We start from the raw sequence: 12,532 nt of genomic DNA on the forward strand, positions 1-12,532 counted from the left end.
AATCATACTCCCACTCCTGGCCTAACCCACCAGGAAGGACGTCCTGAGCATGCTCTATAGCCGGCCTAACCCACCGCGCTACATCCACGCTTTGTGACCACACCTCTATTTTTAATAAGAGCTACTCAAGGGTGAGTAACTCTTCAAAATAACCGAACTAAAACAAAAAGCTTTTGTGAAAACAACTAACTGAAATCATAATTAAAAAATATTAAACTAATAAATGTTTTATAAAATGTAAATTACATTATGCAATACATAGATCAGAATACAACACCAAGGACGAACATCTAAAGACAAAACAACCCTACTACACTCGAGAGAGAATGGCCAACCACAATCGATATGCCACTCACAATCACAACTCAAAGGATTTAGAGTACGACTTGACTTCGCAGAAAAGGACTTCATTGAACTAGACCAATGACCACCTCGATGTTCAAGTATACGTACAGATCCGAGTAACCAGGCATCCCCTCCACGCACAATCTCCACGCCATTCCCAAACTAGATCAGACACAAAAGAAGTTCTCCACGCAGAACAGAAAAACCTGACATAGCCAACCATTCTGAAATCAGATTTGAGTTTGTTGCGAAGACTTAGTCGTTGTCACTAGAAGACACAACGTCTTATAACTCCAGCTTCCTGGAACTTCTTTAACAAAGAAGAAACGGAAGAAAATTATGATGTTCGCCAAAAAACCAACGTCCATCATCCATCCTTCGAATTGCAGAAGAACTATTCTAAAAAACTCTGTAAAACCCGGATGGGTGGAACCTGATCTAAACTACATTTTATGATTGGATAAATTAGATATTTTACCAATGTAAAGTATTTAATATTAACCAATCATGACCCATCTAACTAACAACCCACTTATCTGTAAGTGCTGAAGTTACTTGTAATTTCAGCACCAGAGAGATTTGAATTTAACTTAGAAATTAGTTGGACTCTCCCGAGCACTTCAGCAGCCGCAATAAACCAGTATACCCTAGATCTATTGAGCCTAGCAGAGACTAGTTAAACAACCTGAGACTAGATAGTATAAGAGTAAGATTAGGATCGGTATTAGACTAAGAAGTTGCACGAATCTATCCGGCCGAAAATAAGATAGCGTGACGAGCAGACGGTGTACCCTATCCGAAATTACTCTATGAGTTATACACTCCAGTCCTAACTCACAAGCTATCTTCAAAAATATAATTTTTTTTACACATTCCACCATAAAGTGTTTTATAAAAAACTTTCAAATTTCCAACTTTTGAGTTTCAAAAATGGTCTTAACGCCTATTGAGTGTGTAGATTCTTATATTATGACTCTTTTTTTTTTTCAAAAAAAAGCACCCAATTTGAGAACAATGAAACTGTGGACAATTTCTTCTCAGCTGGGAGTTCTGAAAGGTAAAATCCACAATTTAACCAATAAAAAAAACAAAAAAACTTGAAAGAAATCGTGAATTTTAAACCCTAGGATCTCTAAAATGATCGTTGAAGAGATTTATATATCTTTTAAATACTGGACTCAAGGCGTCAAAATTTTACATGACGTATGAAGTATTTGAAGTAATCAATTCTTGAAGTAAATTTCATTAGTTACATGTTTTTAAAATAATCTAGAATTAGTGCAAAAAAACTTTAGAAGATATCTAACAGCTTTTCAAAATTAAGTACAAAGAAAGTATTGGAGATTTTTCAACTTTCGAGCTGATAAAATGTTTCTTTTACAGCTAACTCTACTTTTTACAATGAAAAGAATAAAAGGATAAAAGTGAATTAAATTGAAAGTTAAAACATTTAAAAACGTGAGAAAACATTCTCTCCACTGGAGAGAACAAGACTGTCAACGCCAAGCATGAATGACCGGTCAAATCAATTAGACTAAGCATGAACTAATTACACTAAATGAAAAAGTGGAATCACCTCATTCCTCAAAATAGGAAAAATTTTGAATTGCGAATTGATAAAATTAAATAACTGCTCCTTTTCTACCCTTCGAGAAGCGGAAAAAGGAAATAAAGCACAGTAGTTATGCACTAAGGTTTATAGAAGGTTAACTAGGCAAAAAAAATAGCGCAGTGAAGCAAATTAACTCCACGCTGAAGTTAGAGGAAATTAAGTAACGAGGGTTGTATTATGTAAATGAAAGTAAGCGCTTAAAAGGTAGATATTTTGGCCAAATTTATGTATATCTAAGCGGTAAGTTGAATGAAGGTTTTTTATCCGAAGGAATGATGAACGTTTAAAAATTAGAAATTTACTGCCCACAATAAGGTGATATGAGAAGTTAACGATAAATACGGCCTTGATAGGAATAAGTAACTTAATGACAAAGCACCAAGGGATGCAAAAAGTAAGTGTCACTTTTTGGTTTTTGTTAGTGTTGATAAAATTTTCTAACTGCGCAATAAACAGTTCACTATCTAAGTCGGCGTTCTCATCATGACTGTCAATGGCCATTCTTAGTGATTCGTCTGTAGAAGAAGGAGGGAGAATGCAAGAAAGATTTGTGTCCGAAAGTATTGTCAAATCATCCGAAGGAGTTTCATGTAACAGTAATGGTGGTGGCTCGTTGTAGCTGATGTTGTCCAAGACAATCGGGCTAGAGGCTGATCCTGTTGTTTCGTCAAATTGATCTATAACATATATGAGGTATTTTTTACCGTAGAATTTCGGCTGGCCCGAAATTCGGTAAGATAGACTGACATAAATGGGGTTCGGTACCGGAAGAAGGAGATGTCTGTTGATTAGAGGGAGCCTCTTCTGAACAGTCGACTATCTCGTTAATGAGAAATTTTACTAGAGGTTGTTCTAACTTCATGAAAATTGTCCTATCCGGCGGAGTAATCTGAGGCTTAAGGCTACTCAAGGTATCCACTTTGGTTGCCGGTGGTGAATCGTCTGGTATGATGCTAATTGGGCATTCTGGTGTTGTAGGATCGTTTGAGTTGTCATCGAAAAACTCAAATTTCTATTTATTCATTGGTTGTATGTGGGTTGAAGGTAATTTATCGTGTTTTTGATCATTAAGGTTATCGAAATCAAATCGATCCATAACCGTATCCAAACAGGGAAAACCTCTAGCTATCCATTCCCAGTCGCTAGTATCGGAAGTATCCAAAAGAATAACATCGATTCGTCTGAAACTAAGTATTTTGGATTAAAGGTTGACTTCTTAGCACAAAGTGGATGTCTTCTGGAGGAATTATTCGAGAAAATTTGAACCCTTGTCTGGATGTTTTTATCCAAATTGGCCAACTCGATCTGTTTCCTGGGTCTTCGTTATAGCTGATGTTGTCCCAGACAATCGGGTTAGAGGCTGATCCTGATGTTTCGTGGAATTGATCTATAACATCCATGAAATACTTTTTACCGTAGAATTTTGGCGGGCCCACGTTTCGAAAAGACCGACGTAAAAGGGGATTGTTATCGTTACCGGGAGTACGAGATGTCTGTTGATTAGAAGGAGCCTCGTCTGAAAAGTCGACTATCTCGTAAATAAAAAAATTTACTAAAGGCTCTTCTGATTGCAGTGAGTTCGTCCTATCCGGCGGATTAACCTGAGGCTCAATTTTACTTAAGCTATCCACTTTGGTTGCCGGTGGTGCATCGTCTGTTTTCGCGAGAATGATGCTATTTGGGCATTCTGGCGTTGTAGTATCGTTTGAATGGTCATCTAAAATCACAAACGTTATATTATCTCTGGATATATGGGGTTGAAAGATCCATAATCATATCCCTACAGAGTAAACTTGCAGCTATCCATTCTCAGTCGTTAAAGTCGGAAGTATCCGAAGGAATAAACATCGATTCCTCTGAAGCTAGGTAACCTGGATTAATGGTCTACTTTATAGCACGAAGCGGCTAACTTCTGGAGGAATTCTTCGAGAAAAATTAAACTCTCGTCTTGATGTTTTTATCCGAAGTGGTCAATTTGCTCTGTTTTTTGGTCTTCGGTCGCAGTTTTCTAGAAGTTGGTGTTTTCCTGTAATTTTGCGCCCCTCGTACCCACTTCAATAACAAGAAAAGGAAAAGTGGTAATGATATGTTTCCTCTGAAGGATCTGATTTGAGTAGATTTCGATTTCGGTAAAGCAATGTCCTATTTTCTGGTAACTTTTCCGTCGGAAATTTCTACCGTAGATCTAGAGGTATTTGTTATTTTTTGGCTTAGTTGAATGTAAAAAGTCTTTTACGTTGATTCTTTTTTTCGTTTTCCGAAGGGTTTTACCTTTGAATGGACTCTGGATTGTTATTCTTGACAAAGAGGATTTTAAAGGAGATGGGTAATCCAATTTATATCCCATCTCCAGTGGTGATTGGTTCATCTTGGGGATTACGATATCTTCGTATCCATCCTGCACTCTGTCGTTAGGGTTCCAATCTCGCGTCTTGTAGTGTATAATTTTGAAAATCTTGAACCACTGCCAAAAGTCTGAATGTTACAGAAAGTACAATTTTTTCGACTAACCCGTCGGAGCGATGATCCCCTACTGTACAAAATTTTACTTTAATATGATTCGAGTCACCAAACATTTTAAAATCATGATTTTTAAAACACGATGCGTGATATACTTGATTGGAATAAGGTATGCCGTGTAGGAAAATATAATCTTGCAGCATTTCGTAACTTTTTATGTCAATGTAAATGTGATAATTTTTGCTTATGGAAGTTTTGAGAATCAATCGATGCATAATAGAAAAAAAATTGTTTGTGTCCCAGTGAGAATGCAAAGGACCAGAGAAGTCCAAGTTGAGTTCCTAGGTAGGTTCGGATGTTTGCGGCAGTTTACTAATTGTGAGTGTGGAATTACACTTTTTAAATTCTTACCCGTCTTTGTGCATTCTGAACGCTAAATTTGTCCATTTGTATGGGGCCACCAGATGTATTGGGCTAGATACTTCATTTCGAAGTGGCCAAGGTGTGCTTCGTGAACGGTCTTCAAAATGGCAGTTCATAGGGTAAAAGGAATCAGTAGTTTGCCACCAAGGTATAATAATACGTCTGATTTAAATAAATCACGTAAAAAAAGATGGAAGTGTGGAAAAAATGAATTAATTTTCTCAGCGTTGTTCTGAAATGTTTTCACGATAAGGCCCAACATTGGGTCATGTTGAGTTAGAATAGCAACCAATTTGGCATTAAATAAAAGATTTATATCCGAAGGACGTTCAGGCAACTTCAAGTTTTCACGGTTTTAATTTAAAAAATTTTCTTTATCTGATAACAATGATAACAATTAATACTTGAATACCGGAAGAGGACAGATTCGTTACATTTTTTTTCAAAAATAGAGTAGTTATCTTTTTTCTATCTGAGGCTGAATTAATTATGCTAAAACTAAAAAATGAAAAAATTAAAAGAATGCAGATTTTGAAACAAATATTTCTGAAGAATTAATATTACAATAAATCGAAGGAATGCATTTTGAGGTAAAAATTCAGCTCGATTATATTTTGAGAGATGAACTGGAAGATTCCAGTTATTAAGCTTTACAACCGATGCTGATAAGTAATTACATAATCTTGCGTAATCGGAAATTTCCAAAAATGAACCAATCGCAGTGCATGACAGTTTTTAAATATCCGAAGAATAGTGCGCTTTGTTAGTTTTTTTTAATGTTAGCAACTACGAACTCTTTATCATAATGTGTTGGAGGTAACGTTTTTCCAGATGGAATTCTAGAAATCAAGTCAGTGAAACTCATATCTTTTCATGTCAAGTGTTTGAAAGTGAAGTTAAAAAGTAAAAACTGATCGACCCAAATTGTTAATCTACTGGGACATGTTTTTTCCCGTGGTTTGTTGAAAGGGCGGAAAGTAGGGCTTTACGGTCTGTATTAACTTCAAAATCTGATCTATGAAGATAGTTCTTATAATATTCAACAGCCCAAAAGACCCCAAAAGAAGTTCTAGTTCGTTCGTAGAAGATTTAGTTTTGTGTGGGTTTAAAAACCGTAAGGCAAAACAAACCGTCTTCTAATCTATACCATAGAGCTGTTCTAACTATACCACTAGTCCGTTATGTGACGCATCGGTTTTTACTCTGATATTACGTTTTACATCGATTTAGGTACTTTCTGTCAGATTAATAATTTCTTGCTTAAGTTTCTCGAATGCTTTTGTATAATCTTCGTTCCAACGGAAAGATGATTTCTTATTTAGCAAAAGGTAAAGAGAGCTTCCAAGGATGCTAAATTTGGGACGAATTTGATTTATTGATTTGTAGATCGGAAGAGCAATCTTAATTCTTCCAGGTTTTTGGGGGTTGGTAATTTTTTTTAATTGCTTCTGTTTTATCGATCCACGGGGAAAATCCTGAACATGAGTTTTTAAATCCCAGCCATTTAATTTTGTTTGGATGAAATTACATTTTGACCTTTTCACGGCAAAATTGCAATTGTCTAAAATCTATGATTTTTTTTAGACAGTGTTTTTTTGATCTAAAAAGCTTCCTTTGGATGCAAGTAAAAAATCGTCTAAATAACAATTTGTAAAAAACGTTGAGACCATAATTGTTTGAATTTCGTTAGGCGTATCGCCCAGTCCATAAAAACCAGTTAGAAACTGATAATTGCCGGTAATATTGCCACCGACTACGCTAAAATTATACTGGTTAGTGGTAAAATTATCCAAGGCCAGCTGACTCTAGGCGTTCAAGATAAATGAAGCATACAACTCCAACATTTCGTACAGGTGTTGTTCCGTTCGATAGAGCTGGCTCTCTTTTGAAGTTAAAACAATTATACGATTTGTGTACGGATGATCCGTTGGATTTGAAACGATTAGTTTTCTTCATGTGCTTGAATATTCCCTTTTCGTCTATCAATGCAACGTTTAGTGCCTCCAGAGGTTAGAGTTTTTGTCAGCAGTTTTTCTGTACGTCTGAATTTTTCATTTTTTAAATAAAAATATCCCTTTTCCATTCGTACTCTAAAGTGGATATGTCACACGTTTTGGCCATTTTGGCTAGGGCGCCCCAAAATTGTTCCAATGATTCTCTATCACATTGATTCCTGTTTAACAATTTGTGACTGTCAAGTTAATATTTGTTTTCCTCACAAAAGCCGTTGCTAACTTTTCCCAAAACTCTTTGAAATGAACTGGAAGGATTTTTACTCTTGTATATTTCCGTCCGAACATCCTTTTTCCTTCATTTTCGAGTTCTAGGTAGGGAATTGAACGCAGTTCTTCCTGTCGGCTTTTTCGATTTTCAGTCCGCTAAGCCTTTTTGTTTCTGTTTTGTTCTTGAATTTTCCTCTCCATTCGTGATTTCCTGGGATTCTCTGATTCGCTCTACGTCGGATTGTCTGAGCTAGTTGGAAAATATCGCTCTACTCTTCCAAAGAATTGGTGGGTCCACTGCATGGCTCTGTCAGAATGAAGGTATTCCTCTCACGTTAGATTCGTTTTTTGACTGCGCCATGCTAAAATTTTACTTTGTTACAGCTAACTCTACTTTATGAACTTAAAAGAATAAAAGGGTGAGAGTGATTTAACCTAAAACATAAAACATTAAAAAATGAAAAAACATTATCTCCTCCGGAGAGAATGAGAATGTTAAGGTCAAGCATGAATGACCGTTTAAATCAATTAGACTAAGCATGAACTAATTAGACTAAATATGAAAATGGAATCAAATCACGAACTCCTGAAAAGTTATTTATAAAGAACTTTTTGAAATTCAAAAAGTATTAATCATTACAAAAACCTGTTAACATTAGCTTAACTCGAATATAACTATTTTCGGAGTGTTGAGAATCAAAAACTTCAAAAACTCAAAAGATTTTTTAAATAATTCTTTTGTTTTTTTTTGTGCTGATTTAGCTTCATAAACTGTTGTCCAGGTTGCTTCTTAAACTATGGTTATCGAATACGCCTGAGTGGTAGTTTTTTGTTCAGATCTTTTTATTACACCACGTAGAAATAACGACATTATTTGAAAAAAAAATATGTACTTTTTTCTTAAGACTATGGTCGGAACATTCTGGGCTACTTGCACAACAACCGGTTATCTTTGTTGTTTCTTTTTCGAATTTTATCAATTTTGTGATTTGAAAAATCAATAAAAAAAAATGAGAGAAACAAATCAGGACAGCTCGTATCAGGGCTTATAGATAAAAGTTTTGACTGGTTTTCCTAAGTTGTCACAAAAGATTTTGGATAAAGTTATTTAAGAAACTTCAAGAAAAAGTTCTTTATTATGAATTAAGCCAACGTCTTTAAAAAAATTTGTACAAAATGTCTAAATGTTTTCCTTTGATCAAGTTGTTAACATTTTATTTTGTTTTTTAAAAGAAAGACTGAATTTCTGCAAAGATTCTCTTTCAAAGGATTCTGGTTTGTCTTGAAAAAAGTTTAATGATAATTTCAGGATCTTTTCAGGAGTCTCTACCGTTGCGTCAAGCAGGTGAGAGAATGCCATGACTTTCTATCACCTACTTGACTCACCCGTAAAGACATCCTGAGCAAGCTCATTGTAATTTACCCGGGTTGACCTCCATAGACCGAAAATGCTATTCATACAATTTCATACACTTAGTCTATGGAAAAATGCTAGTCATACAAATTTCATACATTTTTGCAAAATGAATTTAATCGAAGTTCAAAGGTATTTTATAGTTGTTTTGGTATCGAAATCGGTATCTCTTCATAAAAAAATGAAAAAAAATGGTATGAAGAAAAATGCTAACCATTCAAAATTCCATATATGGAAATTGTATGATTAGAATTTTTTAAGAATTTTTTTGCGAAAAAAAAGCTTTGAACAATCAATTCAACTGCTGGCAAAAAATTTGAGCGTTTTTTGGGCTGCTACGACTGAAAACTTTGACTTTTTTTATTTTTGTTTTCTGAAAAAAAAACACTAGTCATACAACTTCCATATATGGAAATTGTATGACTAGCATTTTTTGATGACGACAAAATTTTTTTGAAATCTTCCCCAAAAATTTTTTGTGTTTTTTCAACCGCAACCGCAAATTGATTTTCGTATTCAAACAAACATTTTTTGAAAAAAAATTTTGCATGCAAAATTTAATTTTTTGTGTGTATAACGTAGTCCTGGATATACTACTATTGGATTTTTTTTCCTTTTCTATTCACAACTTTTTTTCAAAAACGCTTAAAACTCCTCTTTGTTTTGTATGACATGTTTTTGTATGACTTGATCAATGTCTGGTAATTTAAAAATTCAAATTATAGAAATAATCATCTTTGAAAATTATTGCCAAAACCTAAAAGTTCATTACTTTCGTTACATTATTTGTCTGAGACAGAAGTAGCACATATCAGGCTGTTTCCAATGCAGTTTTAATGCGAGACGGCCAAACCGTTGGTCCAATTACGTTTGAGTAATCAAGGTTTATGTCATTTGTGTTCGGTTACGAACAGAACCAAAAAGATTTGAGAAATTAAAAATGTAAAAAATCAATATTTTTGGTTTATGGAAAAATGCTAGTCATACAATTTCCATATATGAAAAAATACTAATCATAGACCTTTCATGCAATTTTCTGTACGTATGGAATTGTATGGAAAGTGTATGACTAGCATTTTTCCATATTTGGAAATTGTATTACTAGTATTTTTGGTCATCCCGGGTAGCCAAACTTAACAACCGCGCTGGAATGTCTCCTGTGATGATCACTATCCTTTTTTCAAGACAAACCAGAACCCTTCATGTAGAACGAATTTATGAATAAAAAACGACTCCCCTAATAAAACAAAAAAATAGCAGTAGGGAGTTTACTAAAGCCAATGCTCCCATTAACGCTTCTATTTTTTTTTGTTTTTTTTTTGGGATGTCCTCCTCTTTCACTTTAAATTATTTCACTTTTGGTCAAGAGATCGATATGGTTATAATATGAACAAAACTGCTCGTAATTTGAGATTTTTTGTGAAAATCATCGCCCCACACGACATATAAAAAACAAAGTGATAGATTTCGCTCGTAGTAACAAATCAATTATGACAAAATAAGTTTCCTTAAAACAATTTGGAAAGATTTCTAAGACGGATTTATTCGACGCTTACGCGTTAATAGCGCGAAATACATCGCGCGTTAATTGTCCTAATTTGGTCCAAAAAATTCCTAGTTGGTCCAAAAAAATGGCTCGTTAAAAAGTCGAATTTTGTCTGAAGAAAAAAAAACCCAACCCCAAGCACAAATATTCCGTTACTTTCGTATCGAAAGTCGGAACAATAAACTAGACTCTAATTTGAATCCAATTGACTGAGAGTGGATTTGAGTTTAATAAATATATTGGCTCGCTCGCGTTCATTAAATCAATTGTCTGGTGCAAACAGTGTAATGATTGGGTTTTGAGTTTAGGAGTATGTTTTGAAGCGTCTTCGTTAATAGAAAATCAGTTTTGTGAATCATTGAAGTTCACGTGGTTTGGTTTAAAAAACTAGAAAACTTAAAGAACATTCAAACATAATATGTAGTTACAGATATGTAGTTCTAGATATGTAGTTCTAGAATTATCATGCAAAAGTGTAGCTTTCTGTTACTTCTAATGATTCGTCTAACAAACTGCCGAATGGTTTGCTTGTTGTTAGATAATTCAAAAATGTGTAAAAGACGCTCGTTAATTTCTTTGAAAACCAGTAACCAGCTCCTTTTACACATTTTGGAAGCATTGAACAAAACTTAAGCAAGGTTGGTAACGTATTAGATGAATCAGAAGAAGTAATAGAAAAAAGTGTGCGTTTGAAATTTTGACCTTGCATTAAGCAAAGGTATTGCAATCGGGTACTATATTTTTTGCCCGTAAAGAACTTTTATCAGAGGATTCCCGCACTGTAGTTCCATGGTTAATAATTGCTTATATTGACGTTATGTAGTCAGTATCTATAAATTAAAAAATAATCGATCACAAGCCAACGTCTTTAAAAAAATTTGTACAAAATGTCTAAATGTTTTCCTTTGATCAAGTTGTTAACATTTTATTTTGTTTTTTAAAAGAAAGACTGAATTTCTGCAAAGATTCTCTTTCAAAGGATTCTGGTTTGTCTTGAAAAAAGTTTAATGATAATTTCAGGATCTTTTCAGGAGTCTCTACCGGTGCGTCAAGCAGGTGAGAGAATGCCATGGCTTTCTCTCACCTACTTGACTCACCGGTAGATACATTCTAAGCAAGCTCATTGTAATTTAGCCAAACTTAACAACCGCGCTGGAATGTCTCCTGTGATGATCACTATCCTTTTTTCAAGACAAACCAGAACCCTTTGAAAGAGAATCATTGTAGAAACTCAGTCCTTCTTTTAAAAAAGTACCATCATGTAAAACGAATTTATGAATAAAAAACGTCTCCCCTATTAAAAAAAAATAGCAATAGGGAGTTTACTAAAGCCAATGCTCCCACTAACGCTTCTATTTTTTTTTATTTTAAATCATTTCACTTTTGGCCAAGAGATCGATATGATTATAATATGAACAAAACTGCTCGTAATTTGAGATTTTTTGTGAAAATCATCGCCCCACTTGCCATATAAAAAACAAAGTGATAGATTTCGCTCGTAGTAGCAAATCAATTATGACAAATAAGTTTCCTTAAAACAATTTGGAAAGATTTCTAAGACGGATTAAATCAACGCTTACGCGTTAATAGCGGGAAAATATCGCGCGTTAATTGTCCCAAGTTGGTCAAAAAAATTCCGTCAAAAATGGCTAGTTAAAAAGTCGAAATTTGTCAAAAGAAAAAAAACCCACCCCAAGCACAAATATTCCGTTACTTTCGAACTGAAAGTCGATTTGAGTTTAATGAATATATTGGCTCGCTCGCGTTCATTAAATCAATTGTCTGGTGCAAACAAGGTAATGATTGGGTTTTGAGTTTAAGAGTTAGTTTTGAAGCGTCTTCGTAAGTAGAAAATCAGTTTTGTGAATCATTGAAGTTCACGTGGTTTGGTTTTAAAAGCCAGAAAACTTAAAGAACATTCAAACATAATATGTAGTTACAGATATGTAGTTCTAGATATGTAGTTCTAGAGTTATCATGCAAAAGTGTAGCTTTCTGTTACTTCTAATGATTCGTCTAACAAACTGCCGACCTTCCGAATGGTTTGCTTGTTGTTAGATAATTCAAAAATGTGTAAAAGACGCTCGGTATTTTCTTTGAATAACCAGTAACCAGCTCCTTTTTATACATTTTGGAAGCATTGAACAAAACTTAAACAAGGTCGGTAACGTATTAGATGAATCAGAAGAAGTAATAGGAAAAAGTGTGCGATTAAAATTTTCACCTTGCATTAAGCAAAGGTATTGCAATCGGGTACTATATTTTTTGCCCGTAAAGAACTTTGATCACAGGATTCCCGCACTGTAGTTCCATGGTTAATTATTGCTTATATTGACGTTATGTAGTCAGTATCTATAAATTACAAAATAATCGATTACAATCCATCAAAGACAATACGATTATAATCATAGTATTTTTTATGCCAATATAGGCCAGTATGATCCATTATAATCGATTGTAATCCATTAAAATGGATTATAATCACAATCTGTTTTAATCATTATAATCCA

The sequence above is a fragment of the Symsagittifera roscoffensis genome, chromosome 6 (assembly GCF_963678635.1).
Source record: "Symsagittifera roscoffensis chromosome 6, txSymRosc1.1, whole genome shotgun sequence".
NCBI lineage: Eukaryota > Metazoa > Xenacoelomorpha > Acoela > Convolutidae > Symsagittifera > Symsagittifera roscoffensis.